We start from the raw sequence: 23512 nt of genomic DNA on the forward strand, positions 1-23512 counted from the left end.
AACCTCCTCAAAACAACAGAGCTTAAATTATACAAATGGCAAAACATCTCTGTCTTTTTTCTTCACTTACCTTCCAAGTGCAGAGGTTCTTTCTCCAAACACGTGATGGTTTCACACATGCTTCGACCAACCACCTCTTTTTAAAATCACATTAACTCTCTTGTTACCTAATGCAGCTAGTGGTGCTGGAACCCCATCCCTCCTATCAGCTAAGATTTTATTTTCTCACTTCCTGCAGCAAAAAAATATTCATTGCTTATGGACTCCCATTGACAGGTGAATGCAATCTTGGTGTTGCCTCAGCAGCAGATTTGAGTCTTTTATGAATAGATGTGAGGCTTAGCCATAGAAATCTACATGAAGCTCTGAGAAGCACTGATTCCAAACTATATCATGTTGGAACTGAAGAAACTGTTGAAAATACACATTTATACTTTCAGTGTGATTTCTGGGCAGGGGAAGAGCTGTGAAGCAGCATCCCAGGCAGGCTGTGTCATCTCCATTCTTGGAGGTTCACAGGAGCAGACCAGATGAAATTCTGAGCAACCTGGTCTGGCCTCATGGCTGATCTTGCTTTCACTAGGAGGTCAGACCTAGCCCTCCTGTAGTCCCTTCCCAGCCAAGCTAGGACTGTGTGGAGTGGAAATGGGTTTCTGCTTGGAGCCCCGACTTACCTCTCCTTATACAACACATATGAGGCCCTGGAACCTGAGGACCAGTGAAATGAGAATACAGATGAAGGTTCTTCCAAGATGGAGGCATCACCTAGGGCAAGGTAGCCTACCTCCTACATCACAACCTCCTCAATTAAGAAAAAAAGAAAGGTAGTGGTCACTGGCAACTCCCCTTTGAGAGGAATGGAAGGTCTGATACACCAACTGGACCCAACCCATAAGGAGTTGTGTTGCCTCCCCAGGACCTGTGCAAGAAACATCACCAAGAAAATTCCCAGCCTGGTGTTGCCCACTGATTATTGCTCTCTACTGGTTTTCCAGGTAGGCAGAGCTCAGGTCTGTCAGAACAGAGAATGCTCTGAAGGGAGTAGCAGCAGACACCTCTGATATTTGTTTCCAGCAATTCAGATTAGCATTCTGCATTCACTGCTATTTATATCCTCTAACTTCTTGATACCTATGGCTCAGTGAACTTGTCCAAAACCTCTCCCTGGTTTATGAGTGTGAATTTAGTTTTTATGTTCACTGACTACTAATGAGGCATCTTCCTGCTTTAATCCTGCATAAAATTAGGTACCCACTGTAAAACGCTCCTACTGCTTTTCATCGGTTGTAAAGGGTATTAGGATCTGGCAAATATTGATAATGGCCATGAAGAAATGCTCACTGCTCTCTCAATCTTTCAAAGTGAATTTGGTTACAATAAGTGGTCAAAGCATGGCTCAGCACAAGAAAAAACCCTTCTCAGTCAAATCATACCAGTAAGGATTCTTGAAATCAGCATGGATCTGGTCTTAGCAGATCTGGGCAAAGTGCCAGGTAGCACCAGTGCCCAGTCATGCCACGGCACTGTCCCTATTGGCCATCCCCTTCCCACTGTTTCTGAATGTACCTTGTAAAAGGAGAGCAAGCATAGAAACTCTTTCTGGTTTATAGTGCCCATGTTACTGTACCTCCAGCTTAAGCTTTGCCATGCAGCCAATGCAAAATTAGCTGAGCAGCTCCCCAGACACATCTCAGTTGACTCAATTCTTCTGCTTTGGAAGTAGAGGAGGCAGAATCACAGCACTCACTCATTTTCCTATGTGCAGAGCCAGCCTGTAGGCTTGGAGGAGGTACACGGTCTAGGGAAGGAGGTCTCACTCCCTCTTACTCTGCCATGAAGGTGAAAATAACAAACAACAGTTCAGCTTTCCACTACTGCAGGTCTACAGAAAGAGCAAACCACAGCAACTGAGATTTGACATAACAGTCCTAAACTGGCGACGGAAAAGCTGGCTAGCACATTTGTGGCTGAATTTAGTTATTTTGTTTAATGTAACAAATTATACTACAATTGTATGAGATCTGTATTCTTGGCCTTTAAATCAAGCCAATGGCTTTTAATATTTCAGTTTATTCTTAAACAATATTAATGGCTGTACACAGCAGACACAGCTTTATCAGAGGGGAGAACATTGAAAATTTGAGGGAGAACATCTCCATCTAACTGCCTATACCTGTAACTGAGAAATAAACGCCCTTCCCAAGGGAAAAAAAGGTTGAGGTTAATTAGGTGATTGTTGAACAATGCACATAAAGTTTCTGCTGTGAAACATTATTTTATCGAGAAAGATATTGCACATCTCCACCTTGCCAGAATCTGATAAAAGATGGAGAGTACAGTACATACCATCAAATGGATGACAACTTCATATAACTTCTTCTGAAAGAAAGCAGCCTGTTGTTTACTGCATTTATCGACAATCTGTGAAAGTAGACCAGAAATCAGTCTAATTACCAGAGTGCCAGTTGTGCTTGTTAACACCAGCTTTGTGACCAAATGTTATTCCACAGTTGTCACATCACAAGAAGGTTTCATTACTAACATAATAGTGAACAAGATCACATGCCTGGCTATTGATTGATCTGCCACACAAAGGAAGGACATTTGTTGTCTCTATTATAACCAGTTACATCTTTGTCTGCCTGTATAATATGTACAGGAATGTATCACAAGCAGTTGCTGCAGTGTTTCCTAATTTCAGCCTGTTAGCCCATTAACAGCCCACTAGCACTTGCAGACTTTACCAAAGGACAAGAAATGACTTTGCCATAATTTTGTCTTGTACAATCTTAAAAAAATTGTTTTCATCAGCCTTCCTGCAATGGATTCTGCAATGGATCCTACAAGGACTGAGACTTACTCAACATTTGCATTATAAATATATCATTTCTGCCAAATCAAAAGATATTTTAATTCTTTCCAGACACAATTGGGTAACACAGCAGGAACAGTAGAAATATTCATTATTACTGTATTTGAATGGCCCTGAAAGAACTATATCTTAGACCAGAGAAATGCTCTGCTAACAAGCACCTCAGACAAAATGAACTAAGATTGACCCTCAGAGCATCAAGATATTGCTTGACTGACCAGTCATAAATGCAAACAGCAGCTTTCAGGGCTGTTGTTGATATGAAAAGTGAACAGTCTTGTTTATTTTTCTATGAACTCAATAAATATTACAATATAAAAGTGGATTTGTTTATCATTGTGAGCCTACAAAAAAACAAGCATGCCTCATCATCTTATCTGATGATGAATGATTTATCAGGCAGAACGTGAATCTGCTTCTAACTGAGTCTATTTTCCTGTTTATGCTTGTTGAACAGATACAATTTAATGAAGAATATAAAGTACTTAAAAATCCGTCTACCATTAATAGTTTAATTAAACTGACATGTACTTCAAAAACAGAGAGACAGAAAACATTAATTTTGGTTATAAAGGGCATGGCATTATTAAAGTGCAATTAAAACCAGCATTCACTTACAAGTAATAGCTAAAACAATTTAATTATTTAACATTTCATTGACAGTTCTGGATAACTTAGCCACCCCAAGGTAGGTATATTCTTTGGTCCTCTTGTAAAGTATATTACACGGCTGCCATCACACCACAGAGACCTAAGCACAAGGTAACAGGCTGCTCCTGAGCAATATCTCACTGTACATCCCCTGACAAACACCTCACTGTGCCGTTGTCCCTTGGGGCCTCCAGTGTCCTTGAGGTGCTAGTTCCCAAAGCACCTCTCATGAACCTCTCCACTGGGGCAGGTAACAGCCCCTGCTGAGACTGGTGCAAAGTCTAGGAGATGACTGGTGAGCTGGCTCCTGGCTTTTGGATCACTGTTCCCTGATAAAAGCACTTATCTGGGACTCTCGGACATACTGAAGTACCTGTTTTCTTCCTAAACTTCATGTCTCACAGCTCTCTCTTTCTGTCGTATTTGATTGAAATTGATCAACTGGCTCAGCAATTATTTGAGGGAAGGCACTGAAAAAGGGAAGCAAAGAAAAGCAGCCCAGCTATGGGGGTCTCATTTTGCTTGGAAATGGGACAAAAAACCCCTCTCCTTTTCAAAGTTAAAACCCAAAGATGCCAAGAGAGAGTCTGCCAAAGAACTGTTGTAAGAAGACTTCTCAGAACTATAAATAGTTCTTGAACAAAGTATCAGTGGAAATGTCCCTGAAATTCAGCCTACAGGTTTTTTTAAGAACATAGCAACAAACAAGTTTAGAAATTGTATCTGAATTTCAGATTCAAAAGAAAATCTAGATGTAAAACACAGGACTAGTCTGAAAACAGCAAGAGATACAGTTCAATAAGGAATTTCAGTATTTTCAGAGATATATTGAGAAGAAAACTCAACTTTTTGAAGCTTTCCGCCAGAAGTGAGACAGACCTGTCCCTCATAGCCAGGAATCCAACTGCAGAGACATCCATCTATGAATGGAGTGACCGTGTCTGAGTTACACCATTAGCCAATACACAGGTCACCAGGCAGCTGGCATTTCTGGGAAATGTTTGCCCCCTCCATGTGGGCAGAATGTCATGGCAAGTTCCAGGGCTCTCAGCAGAATTTCACAGGTCTCAGAAGTTCACTCAGACAAGGAATTGCAGGATTAATATCCTACTAACCAAGCACACCTATTCTTGAACACAGCCTGTAGCAGGTGTTATTTCAGGACTATTTAACTAGTTCCTATAACTTTGGTTTACTTATTTCTTCAGATAGTTAAGGTATGGGGAATGGCTGAAACTGCTCTCTTAAACCCATAAGAAGATACAGCCCTCTATCACCTCCAGAGGAGGAAAGGAGGGGAAAACCCAACAACGTAGTTAAAATGTTCACAAAAGCCTTTCTCTGTACCTTTTTACCAACCCATGGAGTGCCATTGCCTTTGTCGCATCACCTGACAGTTACTGACTGTCTTCTAAAGCCCAGGAAAAGGAGAAGTCCTTCTGCCCACACTGCAGGTGGCTGAGCCAAGATGGAGCCTCTGGAATTAGACAGGGATGCGCACTGAGCCTGTGTCTGCCTTGCAGGGACAGCTTTCACACCTGGGACTTACACCAAGGCTCCAAACCTTTACACCGTGCTGCAGTGATGGCACCTGGGCTTACCCTGGTAGACAAGTATACCAGAAAGCTGATTGGGGAAAATATGGTTTTACTCATGATTTCATAGAGATGAAATCATTTTGTCATTCTACTGACAAAATTCTTTTTTTTTGCTGCACCTATAAGCAATGTATAAAAAATTTTAGAATAAAATTAATCAGTACAAAACAATATATTAGTTCCCTTCAGTTTCTCCATGGGAAAAAAAATTCTTAATTTTAATCTCTGTTAAATTTAAGACAGATTTCTCTGCAGAGAAATTTAAAAGACTGAAATGGTAAAGGGTGGGATTTATATCACAGAATATTCTGAGTTGGAAGGGACCCACAAGGATCATCGAGTACAACTCTTAAGTGAATGGTCCATATGGGGATCAAAGCCACAACCTCGGTGTTGTTAGCACCATGCTCTAACCAACTGAGCTAATCTCAGGGGTTTTTAGTAGGATTCATTAAAAAATAAAACACAAACAGTCTGTATTTACCTTTTTTTCTCTACAGAGTATCATGATGATATATTTATTTTCAATGCAATCATTAAGCCAGCTACCTTCATGTAAAAACACCTGCACTGACACATCTTAGGTTTTGCATTCAGATAAGCTATCCCTAAAAGAGTAAACAGAATCATAAATGGTCAGAGCTAAAGCATTTCAGCTAAAGCATTTCAGCCAACCAGAAGAAATCATAATGAGAATGAGTGTTCATTTGAAGGTCTTGTGAGGAATTCAGCAACTGAAACATTGAGGAGTATTTCCTGGGAAGGTACCAAATACCTTCACCGCAAAGTGATGAGCTGATTTTCACTGTGCAAAGCAGGGAATGGGAGCTCATAAGGGTTTTGAAGCCTTTAAGTGTTTTGGTTCTGCAATCTCTAACCACATTAAGACCCTGTTCACACTCCTTTCAAGATCTGTAACTTAAGATGTAATTGCAGTCTAATATAGAACACCAGAGAAGGTAGAATAGAGGATAAAGTCTGGAAACACATTTGAAAGTAAACCAAGAGATATGGACAACCTATACACCACTGGATATAAGCTAGAAGTAAAATCCCTTGTGCCTGAACCAAACTTCTTTGCTTGCATAAGGATTTCTATAGGATTGCTAGCCACACCAGTAATCAGATGTTTGCATATCTAGAACAAAACACCAGGCAATTGCTGAGCTGTTATTTTAGTCATGGTTTATTCACTGTTATGTAACTGATGCAGCCTGGAAAGACAAATATCTTATGAAATACTGTATTAACTGACCATGAGTTTCAAACTTCTCTTTGAAGACAGAATGTTGCCTATCATTTCATAAAGTATATATATCAAGCCTTACTCCATTAAAAATATTTTTTCAGATCTTTTGTAATTTGTCTGGTAAGTCCACAGATCTTTAATAAAATATTTCAAACTGCCATTTATGAAATTATAGTTTTATCTATTTTTTTTTCAGCAGTGCAAAATCACATTCAAATTCTATGCTCTTTTAATTAAGAGTTTGCCCCACAGAAGACCCAGGCAAAGCATGTCTGAAGCATTCCCAATACAGAACCTTTAAGAAAAAAACCTACCAAATTGTGTGGCCATCTAGATGGCTTTACAAATGAAATCAAGATATTGGATGTAGATTTCATTATTATTGTGTTTAAATTAAGATTGAAATGCCATGCAACTGAAATCAAAATCAGAAGCAGAGCAGGGTATTGTTAGGTTTCTGAATATTAAATGCAATCCAAAGGTAATAGTACTTACAGATTTTTCACATACAAACAGATTTATGGAAAAACCATTTGCTCATTGAACTTCAGGAGCCTGGGTGGTTTCTTCTGTGAATAATCAAATAAGTTAACTCAGGCAGCTTCTCTGATTCAGTGCTACAGACATACAGGATTTATATATAAAGGCCTACTTTTTCAAAAGCGAGTAGCTTTACCATAAATGTCATTTAAGATAATGAGAAAAAATATAGTGCTAAAAAGAAGAGTTCTCAGCGTTCATAGCTGATAAAAACGGTAACTCAGCAATTTTCATTGCGTTGGTAATAAATTTTGCTCTCACATTTGCATACATGAGAATTAAGTTAAGGGCAGGAGTAATTTATTTTACAAATTTGTTCCTTTAAGTATTTCAACTTTATAATTTTATGAAAATGTTTCTATTAATTTGAAGATCCTGAAGAGCTTTTTTCAGGTTAGAAAATTCCCTCAGTTGTTTTTCAGCATCTCTGATTACTTTAAGTAATCTGCTGCCTCAGTAAGAGCAGAAAGTTAATTAACACAGAATTTTCTTGTGATAGCTTTTCAAAACTTAGTATTTATGTGAGCTTATATGTTAAGAAAAAAAGTGAAAATGTACTGAAAATTTTAGGGGCCCTAGGGCCTTCTCTAAATGCATGATGTCTGTTCCCTGCTTCGGAGTCACAAGAATGCTAAATGAGAGGAGACGGAAATCCCTTATTTCAGGAAAGAAAAAAAAACACAACCAAAACCCCAAACCATCCACCCCCTCTTAAAATACCAGATCATGTCAAAACTGTGGGAAGAGGTTTCAGTTGCTATCACCTGTGGTTTTATATTCATATTCTGCTTGCCAATGTTTTGGGTAGTATTCTGAAGCTGAGCTTTGATCCTTTAAGGACCTCCTATCCCCTAGGCTCAGGTTTGATTCGGTATTGGAAGTGCCAGGACAGCAGCTGCTCTGAGAGCAATCTGGATGAAATTTCACAAGAGCAGCTTTTCCTGCAATATTTTAAACCAATCTCAATTGAGAAAAGCGGGGAGAAAATAAAAAAGATAAACACAGAAATCAGACAGAGTAAAACCTGGAAGGGGAATGTGGAAAGCAGAATGGGAGCTAGGAAATACACACGTGTGGAAGGACTAAGGAACCAAATGGGGAAACTGAGAGAAACATTTGGAAAAAAATCTGAGGAGCAGAAGGCTGACAGAGGAGGCAAAATCTGTGAGGGGGAAAAAGCAAAGGGGAGTAACAGACAAGCACAGAGAGGAATCAAAAAATAGCTTTGAAAGAGGCAGGGGAAGGACAAAGGGCAGAGAGACAACAACCAGCACCCTGAAAAAAAAATTGCAAGACAAAGAGATGGTGAGGAAGGTAAATTGTAAACAGAGATCCAAAAGGAAGGCAAAAATTTTACAGAGTGAAATCTCAACTTATAAAGCTTCACAAAGTTTACAGGAAATTAGTTTTGGGGAAAGTCCAGGTTGACAGAGCTTCTGTTCATAGCAACCCCCAAAAATAAACACCCAGCCTATTGGAACGGGTAAGGGGGACATGGCATATCTACTGCTTTCTCTCAGTGAGCAGCGCAATCTCCTCCTTTCATGCCCTGCTTTCGGAACAGGAGGAACAAACAGGCAAAACATAATTTACAGTCTTGGTTTATCTGTATCCACAGCCCATCTGCTGACTCGAACCACAGCAGAATTTGTATGTGTGCATTCAGAGAGACGGCTGTCATTAGACCAATGAAGTTAACCGATGTATAAAAGCCAGGATCAGATCAGTAATAAAGTTTACACTTCATTATGGATGTCAAAATCCTTGCTGATTTTTTTTTTTCCCACGAGTATCTAGCTCACTGAATTTCACAAGCAAAACCATCTCTAGCCAACATTCAGGAATTGGTTACTTGGAAGCTGCAACATTCAGGATTGAAATATAAAAACAGATATTTCCTTAATAAATTTACAGAAATATAAAAACTGGACATATTAATCTACATCTCTGTATTCATGCCTGTAAAATTATTAGATTCTTGTCTCATCAAATTTACATTGTAGAATCTGAATACAGTATGATTAGGCATTATTTTAACAACTACACTACAATACAATTTAAAATAAAATGGCCCTTTATACTGCACTAATATCAGTGTTTTAAATAACAAAGGGTACTTTTTTTTAAATAAAGGAAAGGATTAGCATTTAGTTTCAATCAGTATAAGCAATGCTGTACCAGTTGGTGTCTCAAAGATTCAGGATTTTATTAATATTCCAGAGATGCATTTGTGTTGCCTCTGGGTACACTGAAAAGCCACTTAAACTGCACTTAAAGCAGCACTACAGGATCAAATTGATGTGCATCAACCATTTACAATAAAACTTGATTATTATAAAGGCATACATATTTGCATAATTACATGTTTGATTTTTTGATAATGCAGCATACACTACAAAATGTTGCTTCATGTAGAAAGGCATCGTCAAAAAGCACCATCTGCTGTAGTGTTTAATGCACTGCAATGTTTGAAAAATTCTGAAGGTAGATTTGTGCAAATCAAAGGGGAAAGGAAAGGAGTTCTGTTAGAACAAGGGACTTAGGGCTGGAGGAGGGGATATGGTACAGTGTGGACCTTTTGTTACGCTGTCTGTTTCTCTCTGGCTATTTTTAAATAAAATTGTCAGGGGAGAAAAGTAAAAGACAACAGAGCAGCACATCCTACGATCCACAGAATATAGGATTCAGAACTTGAGAGCATTTGGCATAAACACATTTTTGATGTTTTCACTCAAATTCAGTATCTAATATATGCAATGAAGGAATCATAATAGGAAAGAAAGCAAACTTCAACAAGAATGAATCTTTTTAAAGGAATCTCTACTAAGCATCACAATAGCTTAAAAGGCACAGAACTTGAAAGTAAGAATATCTCCATATTTGCTCAATTTAAAAGGAGAAGACCACTGTTCTTCAGTAATATATGACCATAAACCCCGACGGGAGCCCAGTGGGTTCAGGAAGTCTGATGCTAAGATTGCAGAAGGAAAAGTGTATCTTTGATTATGAGAAAAAGTAAGCACTTCTAGACTCAGAACTGTTAGCCCAGAGTTCTCGTATCCTAAAAATATGCATCATTCTGATTAGCACTACATGTCAATCATTTTAATACCTGAGGCTGTTTTTCGAAGTGGATTTTGAGAAAGACATTAATCAAATGTAGTTGTAGCTGTTTGTAATATTCTGCCATCCTGAGGAGTTTGTATACATGCATCCAGAACACACACACACACAAAAGCATAATCTGTGGCTTTCTCCAAGTCTGTTGCTGCCTCTGAGCTATGCTGTGAACGTTTTTGGACATTGTGCTGAGTAGCAAAGCACAGCATAGAGCCAAGACTGGGAAGATCTGGCAGGGAAGTCAATAGGCATGTACTAGCCTGTTGCTTCGCAGTAGGAGCTCATTCCTTCACAAATTGGCCTTTGGTAAGCAGTGTGATTCATTGCTCAGGGACTGGATTACAAGCTGGAAACCAGCTGAAAGAACTTGGGCAACTCATTTCACTTCCCCATGCTTTCCATTTTCCTTCCTCCTGTTTTTCACATCATGTTAGTCGAAAATTATAGAACTCTTCAGGGCAAGGACTTTTTCATAATACAAATTTCCAGCATGTTGGGTATTAAACAAGCTTTTATCTCCATGGGCACCTCAAGGTATACCAGGATACAAACAACAGTTGAATTATATGCTGTACGTGGGATAAATACCAAGTCAATTAAAAAGCATCTTTAACAACACAATCTGACTATAAAGTCCAGCAGTTAAGAACAACATCTGTCTCCAAGACATATTCTACAGTCCAGTGACATAAAAGAGCTCCAGAAACAGATGAAATTTTGTCCAGACACCTGAAGGAAGAATGTGGTGGTGTATGCATGAATGCAAACATCTCAAACCTTCTGTGCCTGAGCAACAACAGCTTGTATATAGATTCATTGAAAGCAAAGGGATGGCCATAGAGCTTCAAGCCCTAAAGTTGCATTGCTGGTCTTTTAGGTTATGCTACATCTGGACTATAATAAATTTACATTCCCATCAAGAAAATAACCACTGTTGTATAGTTATGAGACAGATTTTGTTTCACGTTATGAGGCAGAATGTGCTTCAGTCCTCTATTATGCATAGGATTATTAAATATCCAGGTTCCTTACCCTGACTTATCAGGTACAACTATAGCTTGGCATCAGAGATGCCGAACACCCACACTGTCATTGACTTACATCAGCACTGTGAAATCCAGTGCTTCTGAGAAATCAAATCTTTTGTGTGTCATGCAGAAAAGTATGAAATATTTTTTTAAATAGCCAACATCTTGTTGTGTGTACATAGTTAACAAAAACTCAGAAATATTTATCTGTTGATATTTTCGCCCATACCCACAATTTACTGAGTTGAACTGGACTGCAATATGATGCAGTGTCATTCCCTTTGCCTCTGTCTGCACTTGAAGCAGAAACTGTATGGTTTCTTGCTCATCAGGTACCCATACTGAAAAGATAATGTATTTATAGCACGAGATTGAAAATAGACCCAAATTATAACAAAGCCTCAAAGACATATGCATTTCTTTGCCACTAAATTATCTAAGTGCATTTTGTCATAGTGCCCAAAAAGGAAACAAAACCAGCCCGGCAGATACAAATCTTTAGAAACAATGAGTTTCTCTTTTGTGCCTTAATATTCTGCTCTTGAGCTTCTCTAACAAAGTCTGCACTAATCATTGCTGGAATCAGCACAGCAGTGACTGCTAAGCAAAGTCTTTTTCTCCACCCTCTCTGCACTAGGCAGACAGGGGTTTTCATTACATATATCATTTTCAACTTGCTGCAGTGATTCCACAAAGACAGGAGGATTTAGAAAGCTAATGAATGGGGGTGGGGAGCAGGCTAGAGTTGGAGCTTCAGTGCTAATATTTAAGGCTAGATACTATGAGTGGCTTCATACACGAGGCACTGCCACCGATTTTATTTTCATTGCATGGCACTGACAGACTTTGACAGCAAAATCATTCATCTGAAGTTAATAAATCAAAGTAAGAAGTGGGGGTGGGGAGATTTTTTTTGTTTGAACATTTATTGCTACAGGATTTAGGGCAAAGCTTACTGGTCATTGCCTTGCCCTGGTTGTTACTGTGCTGCAATGACAGCAAAATTATTTATCTTTTAGTTGCTAATTAAGAAGAGAAGAAGAATAGGTTTGGTCTGAATATAATACAGCATCTAGGGACCATTTGCTACATCCTAATGACATGCCATAGATGCTGTAACTCAGTATATCTACAAGTCACTTGCTGATTTATTATTAGGAAAAAATTTCATCTTACAACTTAACTGACATAAAGTTAACATTTTATAAATAAGATTAACCTGAATGAGAAAACAACATTCTGCTTCCTCTCCCAAGGTGAAAAGATCACATCCCTTTCCAAGCACTGCTCTAGCACAGAACGCTCCGTTTCACTGACATCAGTACCCTTGCTACTGTTCAGCAGTTTGGACCATCTAACCCACCTTTTCCAGACATGTCATCAATATTGCCTGCCACTTGGGAGAACAGGCTATACTGACTACAAAATACTGGTTCTATAAATCTGATAATTTTAATGACAAACTAGGATATTTTAGGCTTTCTTGTCCCTGCAGAAACAAGAACAATTGCAGACTAATTGCAAACCCATTAAGGACCTTAGAGTTATAAGTTGTGAATATAATTTCTTTCTCTTAAAGGAAGAAAACAAAACAAACAAAAAAAGAATTTTCTGGTTCTTACCTCTCTACATAATAACTTAGGATGTGGGTGAAGCTGTTAATTCAGATTTGAGTGATGAATTATGACTTCCACTTTCTCAAGTCATAGCTATCACCAGATCCTACTCAGCTGCCTCTTTCAATGACCCATGTTCATTGGCATGTCAGGCAGAGGGGGAAGAAAGTGGTGAACATCACAGAACACAGGCACATGGCCAATCACAAGCAGCTTTGATCCCTGGTGGATGTTCTCTTTAATATTCATAAAAATTAATAAACACTAGTTGTAGTCAGTGGCCCCACTTCAGCAGCAATTCCCTTCTTAAATGCAAAATTTTGGACAGTTGAGAAGCTTCAAGGTATGGTACAGACTTTGAGAAGTTGTTCTCCACATTGACCACACTAATCTACTCTGTGGCAGGTGGACACTGTCCAAAGAACTGAATGGAAACTACATAGATTAGTTAATGCCTTTTATTTTACGCTTAGGGACAGACTATTCCTGCTGTAGCAGGAATATATATAGCAACTATATCCTGCTACCAGTGCTCAGTTAATAGGCTCCTGTAGTGAATAACATCATGTGCTCTGTCAATTATTAATAATGAGACAAGCATTTTCACATCAGAATGCTGCCTTGTAACATGATGAGCCTGTATCTTATGAATGTATCAAAGCTCAGTCTTATAACATTAGTAGTTTACTAAACAAACTTTGAACAAGATTTATTACTCACTCTGCTGAGTCCTAATTTTTGTGAATATTGTAAATAGAAAACTGTCTCTTTATTGTCAAGATTTTTACAATATGGTTTATACTTTAGGTGCTTGATTTACTGCTACATTTCATTTATTCTAACACATCATTGATCCCCTGTCTCATACATCCGATTTAGTTACTTTTTTATTGTATAATTTCTAGGCAACAGTGGCTATCCAGGACAGAAACAGCTAATGGATCTAATTTGATTTTGCCCTCATACCAGCAGAAGTTCACTTACTAGTTCACTTACTCAGAATTCATTGATCACTCAAAGGTCTTCTGGGATTGTGAAATCTCATTCTCAGTGTCTTTTCCAATTGTCAAAGCACAGACTCAATACCACATCTGACATCCTTGCAGCCTGCCTAGTTCTGCATAACACAGCAGTCAACCACGGGGTTATAGTCAATGATGGGACTCTCATAAAGGATGACAAGGCTAAATCTTACTGACTTCAGACATGGAAAAAAGGTAGATCCTTCTGAAAGGTGGGTTTGCTGATGATAAGCAAGGGGCAGCCCAGTGACAGCTATATCTTTGACAAGGAAAAGGAAGAACTGGATAAGGATGATTAGAAACAAAAAAGGTAGATATTAAAGGAAGAAGAAAATACAGAAGGAGTTTTACACAAAGATCCATAGGTCTAAAATCAAAGAAATTGCTACACTTAGCACAGCAAGATGATTGAATTCCTTTATCTGTGGCTTACTGTTCCCCAGCTAAAACACAAGATACTGTCCTGTGCACAGCCCATTCAGTTCAATGGCAAGACAGCAAGCCTTGTGGAGGGTACTGCCAGAACAATAATCACTTTTAAAGTGGTTGTAAAGATCTTCTAGTCACTAAGTGCACACAAAGAGGCTAGAGGAGGTTAATGAAACTTCAAGAAGTGTTTATGTGCAGTAAGGTTACTTCATCTTGAGTTTTTGAGAGCAGATAAGGTGGAAAAGAAAGATATTGGGAAGGTGGATGACATTTTAAAAAAAGCAATATTAAAGTCCTCCATTACAAGAATAAAGATGACTGTTTTGTCAACAGAAAACACATTTATCTTCATCTGGGAGACACAACTGATAGTTCCTGTTACCCAAGGGAATTCTGAACCTTGAGCTAATCTGTGCACCTACTGCACAATTTTGCAAACATGCATCAATATTTAGGCTACTGGTTTTGGAACAAATGCATTACCAAAAATGAGTTTCTTTCACAGAAACAAACATTAGAATCAGAACAGACACGCTTTAATCACAAATTGTTTTCTGAACACATTTGCCAGTCTCATTTCAAACTGTTTGAGCACCTGAGCTTCCATTTTCCCTCTCTGGAAAGTATTCACCATCCTAAATGTAGCCAGCTATGCTGGGTAACTTTGCTCTGGTAGGCATTGTTTATTTTCTCCTTTCTTTGCTGTCCTCCTTTGGAGGACATGAAAATATTTTTCTTCCTATGTACTTGAAACCCATCCACAATCATCAGCTGCTACATCTTCTTTTCATAATCTTTTTTATATTCAAATAGGCACTAATGTTGTTGTGCTCCATCAAGAGACTTGGTCAATAGTTCCAGAAAGATAAAAGTAACAGGGGAAAACGGTGGGGAATCACATTCTCAATAACATCATATTTAAAATCCCTTAGTTGTCTTGCAGACTATGATACTTGCATTTAGAACTGCTGGCTTATTTCAAATGGAATTTTATTTAAACAAAATGAAAGCATAGCTTCTGAGGCAAGAACTGAAGCCTTGGAACAGAGGGGGGGTGATCCTGTACTTAACATTGCCACTCAGAGCTGTGATCTCTCACTATTCTGCTACAAACATCCTGTGCAGCCTCAGTTGAGTTGCTTTGGGTCTTTTTGTGGCTTAATCCCCAATCTTTGAGACAACTATGACTTAGACTCCCTATCTCACAGGCACACAGTGAGGATAAATGCATTAAAGAAGAATTAATATATCACAATATAGTGATAGGAATTCAATACCCTGCATACAGAGTAATTTATCTTTTTGTCTCCTGGATCAAGTATAGTTTCCACGTGTGTGCAACAGTAAAAGCCTAATCTATTAATATATAAAGAAACCAAATAATCTCCATCGCTGCATTCCTGTATATGAAACCATGAACAGAAACATAAACCTGTAAGTGTAGAGTGGAAATGCTAGAGCAGAAAAGAACAGAATTTTTTCCTTAATTACAATGGGCTTAAGACAAGGATAGAAAGCACAAGCTAGACATATATAAAGAAATCTGTTCATTCCACCAGAATAAATGAAAAAACACAACAAAACCAAACAACCGCACAACAAATTCATAGATTAACTAGATATACAAGTATTTAGATGTATTTTAAAAAGGAACTCCTTAATGTTATCTTGTGTAAGGAATACACTATAATTTACTAGCATATAAACTATATAAAGTTCCCAGGATGAAACCTCCATATTTCTTTTTCCAGACTACTCTCCCTATAAAATAGCTTTATTAGAGTTTAGCAATGTTAGGAAAAAACGAAGGTAATGTCTATAGTTCCCATTAAAAACCAAATCATACATTTTACAGTGATTATAGAGTAGTATACTATAAAAAATGAGGTTCCACCAAGTATTCAAAATTATGGATTTATTCAAACTCCCAGAGAAAAATCAAACTTGTAAATTGTGTAGATTATATATCCAATAAAATATTTATTGTTGCACAATGTATATTGTTAACTGTGTTGACTACTTTTCACCAAGGTGCCAGAGAAATGAAAAATTAACCAGTGCAGAATATAAAATAGTTTTTTTCAAGTCCTAGAGCTAGTTCACAAGCATACAAAACAGATTGCATTCAGAGCAGTAATACAGAAATTCTTCAGTGGAGAAGACACTAGAGCTGAATACCTGACAGCAGAACAAAACAGAGAACAGCATTAAAGCCTTGTAGTTGAGGTGCTGCATGCAAATGCAGGAAGACCTGAATTAGTAATATTGAAGGTCTAGCTAACGTAGACAGTGGCTGTGTCAATGAATGTTTTAATGGCATCTCACTAGTTTAAGGACTAACAAGTGCATACATGCAGCCTGATAGAATTCTGGAAGTTCAGTGAATATGTGATCTAAAATCTCTTTGGGTTTACAAAAACAAGTGAATATTTGAATATCCTCCTTCTCTGCAACTTCCTAAACTGACCTACGAAAATCACACATGTGGTTTGAGCGCATGTTCTTGTTTTCAGCATTAATCATCATCATCACTACCAACCAACCCCCCACTGGCTTTATTTAAACTTCAGCTACAGGGCACCAAATGGTCATCATCCTATGAAAGGAAAAATTTAATAAAAAATAAAAATATATAAAATCCTCTAGTTATTTTGCACCTTAATGCTGTGACTTCAAATGTACCTCTTTTATCCTCTTCATTTTGAGATGACCTATAGAACTTCCCAATGGAGGATAAGAGGTAGGCTGGCAACACCAGAGAGGGCTGGACCCAGACTGTTGCTCCAGCTGTGCTGCACAGAAGGGCATTTCTGACCTGACCTGGCCATTCACAAATTATAGTGGGTAAAAAAATAAATACACAAGTACTCTGGAATGAGGACTTTCATCCTTGCCCTTGGTGTCTCTATTTCAGCTTCTCCTCTTCCAGCCTTTAGCACAAACCACACCAGGTTTGAAGTGCAATTGCACACTCAGAGTGAGCACGTGCCAGCCTGACAGAATGCCGAGTTCAACCCTATTCTGTAGCTATGGCCCAGCCAGACCCAAACTCCTGCCCATCCTCTTCCTGAGGAGCACATTTCTCAAGCTGGGAGCAGGGATGCTCTGGGCCAGGCTGGAGGAAGAGCCAAAATATGTTCTGCCTCATTCTCCACAGCTCTCCTCCTCCCTGAAGCACTGCAGTGCTGATGGCTGGGCAGGAAAAGCAGCTGCCTCATACGGTTTGGGATTTAACAGACAGCCATCTTTCTCCTCTCACTCTAACTGGTCTCACTCCTTGATATTAAATGGCACTAAATGCAACATATTTGACAGCGAAAGTTTGCTGAATATTTCAGAATTAGTTGTCCTAAAGAAAGTGGTCCCTAGGTCACACTAGTTCATGTTAAAAGAAACATTACTTCAGTAAGCCCTTGGAGACGTGTGCTGGCTTTTTTAGCCCAGCCACACTGCAGCCCCAGATCTCACTTTTTGAAGGGGAGGACAAAACAGGTGGAATTAATTGAAAAATTCAGGTTATATGTTCTCTTAGAATCTTAGAGTTCCTGTATTTTTAAATGCCTTTTCTGTCAGCACTTGACATCTGCACATTTTCAAAATCTTTTTTGATTTACACTGAAGCAGCTGGATTATGCAATCAGACAGCATGAACTCAGTGCAAAACACTGCTATTGTCTGCTTGTTCCTGGTGTGCAAGGCAGGAGAGGGGAGCACACATACACTTGGATGAGATGAACCCTATTCCAACATCTTTCTGCTTAGAGAGATTACAGCTTGTAGTCCCACTGTGTACCTGCAGGATGGCGGGGCCAGATCCAAAATCTGGATGTCTAAAACTTCCTAAATCAATGCTTGAGATGCCCAAAAAACAACCTCTTGTGAAATTCAGACTGTGAGGAAGCTTTTTTGAGACCAGTCAAAGCTTCAGCACACTAACTCCAGGTTCCCATTTTAAGAAATCCTGGATTAGAACCAACCCCACCTTGATATTTAAATGCACTATGGAGCAGAAAAGGTGAACAGGTCTGGACAGCTGCACAAATGGGCAGACAGCAGCTGGGCAGGAGCAGCCATTCCACCCTACTGACTTTCTGTTGTGGAAAGAACTTCACTGCTGAGGATAAAGATGAGCAAAGCACAGGAAAGTTGTAGCTTTTTATATACACAAAGCAAAAGGATTAAAACCACCATGTAGAACAAAGATTTACAATGGATCAGCCACACATCTCTGTAGAAGGAACAAAGGCTTTATAAAAGAATAAATGAAAAAATTATATATTTCTTGAGACTATAGACAGCCCTAGAGACTTCTAAGTATTAGTCAGACCAAAGGCTGCCAGATGCTTCCAGAGCTCTGGCAGCTCGCTGGGGAGCTCGGGCCTTTCCAACAGGGCAAGATAGGTCAGCTGGAGACTAAAGGGTACAGAGCTCCCCAGAGAAAGACTTTTTTGTTGTCTTTGGTTTTAAATATTTTTCCTTCATAAGACATGGTCTGAGGTTCCATTATGTTATCTACTTAGAGATTTTATTACAGGGAAATTGGTGACATTTTTTCTTTCTTTTGACTATTTGCCTCACTTGAAGAGTTTTGCAAAACCCTGATATCCAGTTAACTGTGGGTAGCCCGTGTTAGCAAACAACACTCTGCAAGCTTTGTCTTTAGCAAAGTAACTCAGGGCATCAGCCAGAGGAGCCTTGATTCCTATCTTCCATAAATTCTTTCTTTTTTCCCACTCATTTCCCAAAGTAAAGGAAACTAGCAGATGAATTATTTTTTTTCACCTTTCCTCAAAATTCTTTATAGTTTAGATTTTAAAATCTGAAGATCAAAGCTTACTTCCCATTTCCGTACAAAAGTACAGTGAGGTGGAACATTTAGATAACTATTGACAAGAAAGAATTTACCGTCAATAAATGCCTTTATCATGCCTTTCTTAACTCCAGCAGAATCCTCTCCAGCCCCAAGAAGTTCTAAGCATGTGTCACCTGCTCACGCCCATGACACTACTGCAGCCATGTAAGCTGAACTGATCTCAGTAAAAAGTGCTTTAGGCACATTATATGACTTTACTTCTCTATGTTTTTTGGCCTCTCATTAAGCGATACCAGACAAAAGCTGCCCAAATAAAAAATATCCAAAACAACATTTAAAGTCAAATTCTCATACTTACTTTGGACTACTTGTTTGAAGCAACAGGAATGGTTGTATGGGCAGTTCACAGACTCAAGAGTCGGACGTTATATGCAGCCAGAAACACAGTTCACTTTTGTGACCATCTATTCTCCAGGGAGCACTAGCAGGAGATGACAGAGGTCTGTGCAAAAGAGAAGTTCGTTATTTTAAAGCCTAAGAAAAAACTCAAGTAAATGCAAAGCCAGAAGGTAGGGCTGCCTTTCATTAGGAAAAGACACAACCCACCACTGCAAAAACACCCCTTATTTTCATGTGAATGCAGCCATGAAGCACACCTACAACTCCCAGTGAGGTTCAGAGCTCTGTGTCAGAGGCAGTGCTACCAGAAGCAACAGTTTATTCCCTCTGATTTATTCAGTTCAGAAAAAATGTATTACTTTCTTCATTGCTCCATTTGTTCTTTAAAGTGGTATAAATCTTCACAGATCAGTGAGAAATTTAATTAAGATACTATACAAAGTGCTTATCTTTGGAAAAGCAAGAATCTGGCCTCATGGACAACCTGAGTAAGAATGAAAACGTGCCTACTAGACTTGCACACAGCTTTCTTTAACGATCTATCTAAATAACTGTAAGAATCTATGGTTCATGTGGGTCCCTTCCAACTCAGAATATTCTGTGATGCTACCAAATATGTCAGAATTGCCTGTATTCTAAAATAAATATTTTTAATTTTATTAAATAGTAACAATATACTAACCTGAAAAATTCTTACCCTAAGTATATTTGATGAGATGATGATATATAATATACCCTTAAGAACATAAACTGTTGGCTTTACAAGCTCCACTCTTTCAGTTATTCCCCGGACCTCACTTCAGGATACCATAGTCTTCATTCATTTACTCATTTCGTTTCATATGAAGACAACATAACCCTTAGGACAGATTTTTCATGGTGAATTGCAACATGCTTGCTGTATTTAAGATCTTGTTGAGACAGAGAAGTTTTTCATAGTGATACGTGTTAACATACATATTTTGCTCATTTTTCCAGAAAAAGATGGCAATACACAAATATATACATACATATATATATATAAACTTATATAGTTCTATACTAATATAATATTAAAGAGAAGAACTCCATTAAGGGAAATGATTCATTTACACCTAAAGAGTCTAACAAACATCCCACTAAAACTCAGGAAAGGGCACAGAATAAAAAGAAAGAATGAACAATTTACCAGAACTGAAGAATGCCTTAATGAGAGGTAGATGATTTTCACTTTTTTCTGAAAGATACGTTGCTTCTCTTTTCACACCACTGATTCAGAAAAGGTGACTTCAGGTATCTGGTTAAACATAGAAGAGAAAAAAATTGCATGTTGTTGTCAGATGCAGCTGAGGTTTAGATACAAAATACTGAATCTGATACAAGCAGACGATGAGGAGTTATTTTCCTGTAATTTAAGGAAGCTCTGTGCTTCTTACTAAATTTTCCATGAAATAAAGAGGCATATATATAGGAATCTATATGAATGCATACGCCAACACCAGTTGAAGTGAGCAGTTCCAACCCCTTTCCCTATGGCCTCCTCCACACCAGCTGACATGAGTATCCTCATCCTGAAACATATCCTTGTGCCTTTTCTTTTCTTCAGAGTGTTTGTCACTTCTCAGCCATGTTATGAAAGCCGAGGCTCAGCGTGTGGGTCCAAGGACAGCTTCATAATGTAGGGCCAGCCCAGTTTGGGATGGATGCTGCTGGCCACTCCAGGGTGCCATGCTACACTATCCAGAGCCAGCAGCACTTACGCAGTTGCTGGTATTTTCTGCCACCCTACAGAAGCATACAGCAAGTTTCAGACTGGACGACTCGATATTTGCAGCTGTTTGTTAATACTTACATAATAATTTAGTGCATAAAACCATATGCTATCAGTCCTCTATGCAGACCCTGATCATACATGTACATACTCTATGATACCAAAGGGAAGGGAACTAGGGTTTACTTCCAGTTGTAAGACCAAGTACTGACATTGCCTAGTATGGTCGTATGTAACTGCTCTGAGACACAAGACAGATGGGATAGAGAGATTTGAAGTGCTACAAATAAAATCTAAAACTGAACTTTTAAATATTCATTCTGAACTATAAAGAGAGCTGTGGCTTTTGTGTGCTACAGATGGCTTGGAAATGCAGTGCAAACAAAGGACCAATTTTTGAATACTCATAGCTTCTCTACCATAATAGCTGGAGGCCCAAAACTCCAGGGGTTTGAGATGATTCAACTACATCCTCTTACCTGCCAAATTTCATCAAAGCAACATTGCTTTTACCATCTTATAAGGGATGAAAGAAATATGAATAGTGTGGGTTTTTTTAATGAAACGTGGACTGCTTAAGCTTGAACAAAAAATTACAATATGAATGGAAAATGCAAGAAAAAACCATTTTTTTATCATACATACTTAAAGTATCACATAAGATGAAATCTATACTTTTTATAGATTGAAAGATTAAACAGAAATATTTGGTAGATTAAGATAAATGAAGGAAATAAAACAAAAAATAAGCATAATAAAAATCCCTGCCAGTCATAATCAATGAGAAACTGCTGACTGATTGCCAAGTATGGCCTTAGGTTTAAATCTAGGAGAGACACATGTGTTTCTTTGTAAGGTAGTGGGGCACGACCTCATCAATCAGAGATTATTCTCTGCATAATAGTTTCTGGAAAGAAACCACTAATGCCAACTCCTCATCTGCCTTTCAGACAGAGGCCAGCTGATACGAATACAGCTGGAAAGGGGCTAAGCCCAAGTAACACTGCTGCTAAGACCATACACTGCTGCATTTACATAGCAGTAAATTAGCATTTTCTGAGGTTATTAGCTACTAGCATAGATTATAAAGCCTTTGGCTCTAGTGAAGGGATACTCTTCCACTTTCTGTATGTATTTGAGCTTCTACAAGAATGGAACAGGAAAACAAAGTCCAGAAGAGAGGTGAGTGTCTGTGAGAAAGCAGGGATCACCTGTGGGGAAGAGAGAACCCCTGAACTGCCAACAGTCCTCCAAACATACAAACTACAGAGACAAACACGCAGTGATGAATCACAGCTAGAAGCCAGGCTTATGAGGTATTGCTGCCAACTAAAGGGACAGAAAGTGCAGGAATAGGAGGAAAAGACATGAAGTGCTTGATAGAAAATGTAACCCTCCTGTAATGACAGTAAGAGCCAAGAGACAGTCACAGGTTGATACCAAGTGACGGATGATGGGTGGAAGATGACAAGCAGATTACGTTATCTGTGAAATCAAGGGAATTAGCAAGGAGGTATTGCACAGAGGGAGGCAGCCTGGACAGCACAAGCTGTTGGGGAAGGGATGGCTGTCACAATGCTCTGGATGGATAGCAGGAACTGGATCTACATTTGTCAGGGTTAGAAAAAAGGATTCTGTGAAAAGACAAGATAAGATGGAGGAAGTTGGGGTAAACATTTTAATTGTTTCCGGACAAGATGGGAAAAGTGGCAATTTACAGCAGGGGACCAACCTGCTGGTTTTGGGAACGGTGCAGATAAGAGATGTGAACTGAAGAGCAAACCTGCAACCTTGCTGGAGAGACAGAGGATCCTGCACTGCTGGCAGAAAGAGAGGAAGAAAGACTTAGCAAAACTTAAAAAAACAGGCAGGAGGACCAGGGCCTCCCTTTCAGACATGTTTGGCTGGTTCCAGATCTGAATCCATCAGAGAGCAAGCAGGGATTGCAGTCTGAGAGTGTGATTTGGCCTCTGTTCGTAGCTCAGGCAAAAGAATGGCAGATGAACAGAGGAGAAAGGGCAGGATCCTCTGGCAGAAAATAGAGCTTTTCCAATGACCTCACCGTCCTTTTGAGAGTAACTGCTTTCCAGGACAGTGTCCCAACAGGATACTTAAATGCCTTCAGCATAGTTCAGTATTCAGAGATAAAACTGAACAAATTTTCATGAAATCTGCCTCCAACAAAAACATCTTTATTGCCCTGGGCTAATGTGTAAGTTAGTAAGAGATTATGGTTCAGTTTCTATAGCCATTTTATGTAATATGAAAAAAAATCCACAGTGACCTCATCTATTAGTCCGCTAAAATATGAAATGAAGTTTTAAGCTACACTTCATCATGGTAATAGGCTCTCAGCTATTTTCCTAAACTCTTAGACTCACTGCTGTCATTCTAGGCAGAATCAGACAACCTGACTTAATCATCG

The 23512-nt window shown here is 38.8% G+C and overlaps 1 long non-coding RNA gene across 1 annotated transcript in view; it reads right to left on the bottom strand.

Annotated features, from left to right (window-relative positions):
• The window catches only part of LOC135418895 (uncharacterized), a 34659-nt gene that overhangs the window by 1249 nt on the left and 9898 nt on the right, over positions 1–23512 (bottom strand). The window contains exons 2-4 of the long non-coding RNA XR_010432727.1: positions 20506–20603; positions 19297–19440; positions 2347–2421 (exon numbers count right to left, since the gene is read on the bottom strand). This is a non-coding gene — a long non-coding RNA (uncharacterized LOC135418895). The remainder of the gene's footprint in view (positions 1–2346; positions 2422–19296; positions 19441–20505; positions 20604–23512) is intronic.

The sequence above is a fragment of the Pseudopipra pipra genome, chromosome 9, assembly GCF_036250125.1.
Source record: "Pseudopipra pipra isolate bDixPip1 chromosome 9, bDixPip1.hap1, whole genome shotgun sequence".
In the NCBI taxonomy this organism is placed as follows: Eukaryota; Metazoa; Chordata; class Aves; order Passeriformes; family Pipridae; genus Pseudopipra; species Pseudopipra pipra.